We start from the raw sequence: 7943 nt of genomic DNA, 5'->3' as shown, positions 1-7943 counted from the left end.
GGAGGGTTGACGAAAGAGGGGGAGGCCTTCAAGGAGATGGATTGATATGGTGGCTGCGATGATGGCTCAGGTATAGCAGGGATTGTGGGGCTGGCGTGGGATCGGGCAGTGTTTCGTTCTGCTGTGCATGGGGTCGCTATGAGTCAGAAACGACTCGACAGCACTTAACAACAACAACAACAATATCCTGTTTATTTGTGGACTCAATAATACTTCAATTATCTCTAGTTAATCTATACTTTAAACAATATTTCAATCACAATCTCCAGATTGGTTTTCTCAGAATCTGACAAGCTGACCAATAGTGGGATTTGGCCTATCAGGTATCAAGAATACTTTAAAGCTTTAAAAATTTAATTGTTAATAATTCATTAGTACAAAGTAGAGTGCGCTGAAACAGAATCCCACATAAATCATAATAATAATTATTTGGTTTTGATAGCTAACGTTCATTGAGTGTTTACTACATGCCAGGTCTTATGTGAAGGAATTGAAATGCACTATTACTTCTTTAATCCTATAAAGATAGTTATTAATATTATCTACTCTTTACAGATGAGGGCAAATGAGGCAGAGACTCAGAGATATTGTGTAACTTGGCCAAGATGGCACACCTAGTAAGTAATGGAGTCAGATTTTTAATCCAGAAAGAGTGACTCCAAAACAGTGCTATTAACTATGGTTAAACCATCTCTTAAAGAAATGAGGTGTTCTACAGAGGTCGCATGACATTCAATAAGCAAAGGCTGGAATAATCATTAAACAATAATTGTACAATTAACCATATAAACACACATACTATAGAACTAAATTTTAAACAGCAAAATTCTAGAAGAAAATATAAGAGAACGACTTCATAGCACTGGAAGAGATTTTTTAAATGAGTTACAAAAATAGAAAGATTGATAAGTTTAGCAACATTAAAATTTTTAATTTTATACAAAAATCTCTCATTGTGTGCAAAAGAATTTATGCACATAGATGCTCACTGCTATAATTTTGTTATCAATTACCAATCAATAGGAAAATTACTATATGCAGTTACTAAAATAAATGAAATCAATATATGCATGTCAATGTGGATCCATTTCAAATATAATGCTGGAAAATATTACATGATGGAAACAAAGAATGTACAATATTAACATAAATGAAAAACATATCACATAATACTATCTAGTTTTTATGAATATTTGTATGTGGTGAAGTATAAAAACTCATTAAGAAGGACACACAACAATTTCAGGAAAGTGGTTTCCTCTGGGAATGGAATGAAAAAGAAAAATAGAATTAAAGAGGACTAAACAGAAAACTTCAAAGGTATCTAACGTTTTATTTCTTGGGGGAGAAAAAAAGATGTGAAGTAAAATGTTGAGTCTGGGTGGTAAACACCTCAGTGCATTTTTTTGATTGTTTAAAATAATCTGATATAAAAATATTGTTTCTGAAATTTGCTTTTGTGTGGAAAGTAGATGATAAGAGGAAAAAGGTAACCAAGAAGACTAGTTAGGAAGCTATTTCATGGGTCCAGGCTAGAGATGGTAGATAATTGGGATAGAGTGACAGCAGTGGAAAAGTTTTGCTAATAGAGTAGGTATGGAAGAGTGGATAAAATAAGGAAGAATAATCTGGAGTGAACCCTAGTTTTTTGTTGTTGTTGTTGTTTGTTTGTTTAATCTGGATGGTGGATGGTGGAACCAGTAATTGAGAAAGGAAGGATGCGAAAGAATAGTTTTGGAGGAGATATCGAGTTTTTGTGGACATTTTCGGTTTGAGATAATTATTAAATATCCAGGTGGAATTGCTCTATATGTAATGTCAACAAATACAGATGGGTACATACATGAACCTGGAGCTTATAGGTAGGATCGGGGATGGAGATATAGGTTTGGGAGTCATCAGTCAAGATATCATTTCAAAACACGGGTTTAGGTAAGCTCTTCTCATAGGATGTGAAAGGAGAATAGAATCTGGCCAGTGACCAAGGGATGGTCACTCTGACATTTAGAGGTGAACAAAGAAGGGGGTGGTTATTAAAGGGTACTGAGGAAAAGTAGCTAGGGAGCCAGACAGAGGGAGTGGTGGGAAACAGGCATGAAATTGTTTCACAAGTCAAATGGTGAAAGCATTTCTCAAAGAAAGAAGTGGAGCTCTATGTTAAATAGTGCTGAGATATTCAGTACATGAGGTGAATGAAATTTACCACTGGACATGTTAAGATGAAGGTTGTTGATGACCCTGACAAAAGTAACTCCATGGAGTGTGGGCTTAATTCTTTTTTTCAACTTTGATAAAATGTACATCAAAAAACATTTGCCGTTTGCCATTTCTTCACGTGTAGTTTAGTGACATTGACTTACGTTCACCATGCTGTTCAACCATCACCCTTATCCAATTCCAAAATTTTCCATCTTAAAACCCACTTGGATTGGAGTACATTAAAGAGAGAACAGGAGATGAAGAAGTGTAGAACATAGAAAACATCTCAATGGAAGTCTCCTGAAAGAAGCAGAGAGGGATGTAGGGTCAAACAAGACTGGTGTGTTTATTTTAGATGAACTTGAATGCTAATGGAAACATTCCAGCAGAAAGAGAGGAAATAATATTCCTATAGAAGCTCCCCTGGAGTACAGAGAGGAGATGGACTGCATCACATGAAATTGCTGCCCTTGGAGAACAGCCCCAGGAGGAATGGCAGGAAACGTGCCCAAAGTATACATAGAATGTGTGAAGATGAGGTTCTTCTTATCTGACTTCTCCTACTATCTCAGAGAATTGGGAATCTAGATAACAAACTGAGATGTGTGAGGTTGGAGCAGTTGTAAAATTGTCATTTGGGAGAGTAGAGGGTGCTCCATAACTAACCAGTTAAAAAAACTGTACGGACAAGTCACTTAACTTCAGTGGATTGTTCTATTTCCTCAATTTCTGTCTAGCACAATTTTCTACTGTTCTTGCATGCAAAATCCACTTCAAAATGAAGTGCAATAGTCCCGGGCAAAAGGAGAATAAAAGAAATTCTGAGTTTTTTCCTATATTCCCTAGCAAAAAAAAGTAATTAATTAATTAATTAAATGAAGATATTTTGTATTATGGGGAGAAAAAAAAAAAATGATCCCAAAGACAAAGCCTATTTCTAGAACTTGGTACATTAAAACTTGATTTTCAATTTTAATAGTTTAAAAAAAAAAACTACATGAAGCTTTATCATCAGCTGTATGAAATCTGTTAACATTTCTTAGCCTTTGAAGATTTTATTTAATTTAAGTGCTGAACTATGACCCATTTTTCATAAGTCTACTTTGCTAACCATATGTTTCTAGAGTAGAAGGCTGTTTTCACTGCCTCCTCCATTTAATAAACTATTTTATAACCATGAAAATGTGATTCATTTATTTATATTTAATCAAAACACACTTTAAAAATTAGATAACTTACTCATGAGAGCTTTGCATCATTGATGACAGATTAGAAAAAAATGTTTGGGAAGTTAATCTGATTTACCATCATAAATATTCAAATCTTACATATTTGTTCCACAAAACAGTTGTTTAAGTGGCTTTATTTATTTTCAATTTTATTGTCTCAACTGTATAATGCAAATCAATTGTTGGAATTGTTTGGTAACATGCATCTAATAAATGTTGAAGAGTCTCTCACACTCTGTCTTTTTTTAATGTGCATGAAGTGAATTAAAATGAACACGATAGAACCTTATAGTCCATCCTGCCAATTTTGAAATGGATATTTGCAGCACGTCAGTTGAACCAGTTCTCTGCATATGCAGACTGGGTGGATTCTTAAATATCTTTTTTACTTATTATGGCAGATGTCTGAAATTTCACTGTTATCAGTGTCTTTGTTTAAAAAATTAACCTCTAGGAATCCTGTTTCCAGTTACATGGCAGCCAAAATGTCAAGACTGAACACTTAAAATAACTAAAAATCCTGGTAAAATTTAAAAATAAAATAAAACGTCTTTATGAAATAATAGGGAGCTCTGGTGGTGTAGTGCCTAAGGCATTAAACTGTTAACCAGAAGGCTGGCAGTTCAAACCCACCAGCCTCTCCTCAGAAGGAAGGTTGGGCAATCTACTTCCATAGTGATACCACCTCAGAAACCCAAGGAGGGGTCACTGTGAGTCAGATCCAACTCAACAGCAGTGAGTGTTGTATGAAACAATAAGGAATCCAAACTATAGGGGGAAATGGGAACCAGAAAGAATACCATTGAAATCTCTTTTGCCTTGAGAGCCAATCTGGTGAATTTTCATCTTCTTCCTTTATGACAAAGCCCAGGTTGCCAAAAAGAAGTGGAGAATCCAAAGCAAAACAAAACAACCTCCCTTCAGAAATCTGGAACCCCAAAGGGCTATAGCTTCATTGTAAGAGCTAACGGAATGTAAACACTATACTTACACCCATAGGAGACTGCCTTGGTGCTGAAAAGACTGGGCTGCTAGCAGGGAAAGACCTTGAGAACTTGTAACTAAAAATAAGCACCCGGTGGATTTGCAACTCAAATTAACAGAGCTTGAGTTTTTTTTCCCTTGGGAGTGAGGTGGGGAGGGGGTTCTTTTAGGCAAATACTACCCATAAAACTGGAGTAGCTATAATAATAACAGACAAAAATAGATTTAAAAGCAAAAACATTATCAGAGACAAAGAAGGTCTTTAAGGAAAGAAAATTCACTAGGAAGGTGTAGAAATTCTAAAAATTGGGGGCACACATAATAAGAGGTGAGTGAAAAGATGTGAAGAACCAAAGGAAAACTTTGCTAATACAGCACTGTATGATCCTAGTCTAGAAATATGGGTGTGAACAAAATGTACCTTTGCTTATTTTTCTATAACATAACTTAGGTAAATCACTGGGAGTAATGTTAGTAAGGTCACTCTACCTCCTACTAACTGCTTTGATTGCTATACTCATGTATTCTACCTACGGGGCACATAGCATCATTGATACAGTATGCATACTGTACTCTGAAGGATAGTGTCCTCTTTTCATAGGATATTCTCCCTAAGCTGGCACCTCAGCTACTTCTATAAGTGGCCTTCCTACCACTGTAACAAGCTGTCACCTTCTGGATAATGTGATAGTCATATTCCTGCTGCTTCATGGCCTTGTGTGGGTGGGTCAAACACTTTGTAAATCTTCACATAGTGGTGCTGGCTTAGACTCTGCAAACAGGAGAGGCAAGTCCATGCCTAAACTATTTGATGATCCCAGTCAAGATGAATTTCTATCTCTTTTAGGGTAGAAAAAGTCTGTGTAGTCACTTTTCACCAAACAACTGATTAATTTCCTTGAGCGATACTGGGAGGCTCATAGTTACTTTCTGTTGCTAGTAGATTAGACATTTAGAAGAAATAATCAATTGCCCAGCCTTGGTGAATGAAGCTGATGTTGAAGAGCCCATGAATAACCTGTATCTCTGTCATTATGACGACTCATTCCATGCATCAATTGTACCCACACTGGTGTGTCTGATGACAGGCTGGATGATGTCTACTCGCCAAGTCACTCTGTCTACTCAGCTCTTTACTGGGCATAACCATGTCGTAAGAAGATCTTCAAACTGTGCGCTTACTCCCATAAGTCCATCTATATGCCTAGTCCCCAGACCTCCTTGTCTCCCATATTGCAGTTTTTCCAAAGCCCTCCCAACTACCTGTCAGTTTTGTCATAAATGTTACATGGTATCTATTCTTATCTCACGCCACCAATGCTTCCCTGCAAAGTGTTAGGATCCCATTTCTTTATTCTGGCCCTGATCTTGGTGTGGCATAGACATAACAGGGCTGAAAATTTAACCTTGTCTAAAACTCTTATAGAATTAAGACTAGTCCTCCAGTCTATCGGCCTTCCAGCTGCAAGAGATTGGTGTTTTGTTAAATGCTGCTAGGAAGTACTCTGGCCTTCACATTTCCCCTTAATTGGGGATTAATGTCCTGGAGACTATCACTATCTCTCTTCAACAAATCCATTACACTCAGCCACAAACATCCAGTCCCAAAGACCTCCTAGTTGCTGTTTTCCTAATACCTCTCAACTTTATCCATACTTGAATAGGGAGGGTCCTCTCCTCGTTCTCAGTTGGCCATATGACCCATCTTCAAATTCCTGCTTAAAGTCTACTTCTCACACCATTTCCAGTGTCAATTGTCTTAGAGGTTTCCAAGAAATAGAGTCTGAGACGGAAAATTGAATTCAGAAGGTTATTAGGGGAGTGCCTTTGAATGGTTCATCTATAATGAAGTGAGAAAGAGAGAATTTTGCAGAAGGAGCATCTGACTTGCAATATGGTTGCAACTGAGGCCTTCCTCAGCCAAACCTATAGGGAGCTCTGAAGTTGAAAAACCCTTCAAATGGATGGAAAGAGGCCAAGCCATTGTAATTGCCTCAGCCATAACTGAGCATGGGAGCCCTATGGGAGGGACCAGTGTCAGATTACCAAATAACAAAGTAAGCATGGACTTACTTGTGCTTTCTTACTAATCTATAGTGGGCAATTTCACATTTTTCACTACAACAAAGATTCCGCTTCTAGGTACGGCAGGCATCTGCCTCCTCCCAACCCCACAGCAGTTTCCTGAAGAATCAAAGCCTCTTCAAACTTACAGTCCCTGACTGGTATGGAGTACCCAGTAAATAGGTAAACATGGGCTTACTTGTGCTTACTCACCCATAATGAACAGTTTCACAAATAAAATTATTCACTACAGATGAGTAAGTAAGCACTAGCAAGCCTGTGCTTACATTGCTTATGGAGTAATCTCACCCTGGGAAGGAATGTAGTCTGGAGGAGTCCAGTTTACTGCAATAGAGGGAAATGTCCTTTGAGAGACTCAGCTGTGAGCCATCGGCAGCTGCAGTTCCCAGCAAGTGGGGACTGGTGCATTAGTCTTGCAGAGAAATCCAGGCAGAGCATTCAGTATCCACTTCAGCCAAAAGGGGACTGCCTTTTGTTCTCTTCTTTCTATTCCCACATCCATTACCTAAAATAATGAACATAGATAGGACTTTTCTGAACTGGAAGAAAAGCAAAGGAAACACAAGGTGAAAGAGGAAACCTGAATTAAGGTTTCAAAATATGATTCCACATAAGCTTCACACTCTTAAAGATAAGGTTCTTCCTTTTATACCATGCTCTCTTCTCCATCACATAAAAAATTTCTCAAGAGCAGTAACAGTGCCATACATATCTTTGGATCCTCACTGCCTAGCATGGTAGTACACAAGAAGTATTAAATAAATAGGTATTATACTTTAGCAGGCCGGAAGAGCAGGAGAAAGTGGTAAAACCCAGTCACTAGTGCTCAGACGGCTCCCTTGCTACCATCCCAAGAGGGACCGGGTCTCCGGGAGCAAGGTAAGCACGGGCAGGCTGGTACTTACTGATCTGCACTGAACACTTTGCCTTGTTACCCGCCCGAGAGGGACCGGGTCTCCTGGAGCAAGGTAAGCACTGGCGTAGCACAGAGTAGCAGGACGGAAGAGCAGGAAAAAGGGGTAAAACCCAGTCACTAGTGCTCAGACGGCTCCCTTGTTACCCTCCCGAGAGGGACAGGGTCTCCGGGAGCAAGGTAAGCACGGGCAGGCTGGTGCTTACTCTCTGATCTGTACTGAACACTTTCCCTTGTTACCCTCCCGAGAGGGACCGGGTCTCTGGGAGCAAGGTAAGCACAGGCGTAGCACAGAGTAGCAGGCCAGAAAAGAAGGAGAAAGGGGTAAAAGCCAGGAAGCCAAAGAGAAGAGCAATCAGCCAAAGGGATTAGGTGAGGATGGAAACTCAGGGACACCCAAAGAAGCAGGCCAGAGGAACAGGAGAAAGGGGATTAAAAGACAGGAAGCCAGACAGAGGAACAGTCAGCCACAGGGACCCAGGTGGGGGGGATAAGAGAGGTCTCCAACAGCAGGACAAACTTGTCTGTCGGTT

Source organism: Orycteropus afer, unplaced genomic scaffold (assembly GCF_000298275.1).
Source record: "Orycteropus afer afer isolate SDZICR_OR568_19922 unplaced genomic scaffold, OryAfe1.0 scaffold00025, whole genome shotgun sequence".
NCBI classification, from domain to species: Eukaryota; Metazoa; Chordata; class Mammalia; order Tubulidentata; family Orycteropodidae; genus Orycteropus; species Orycteropus afer.
This window is presented reverse-complemented; position numbering follows the sequence as displayed.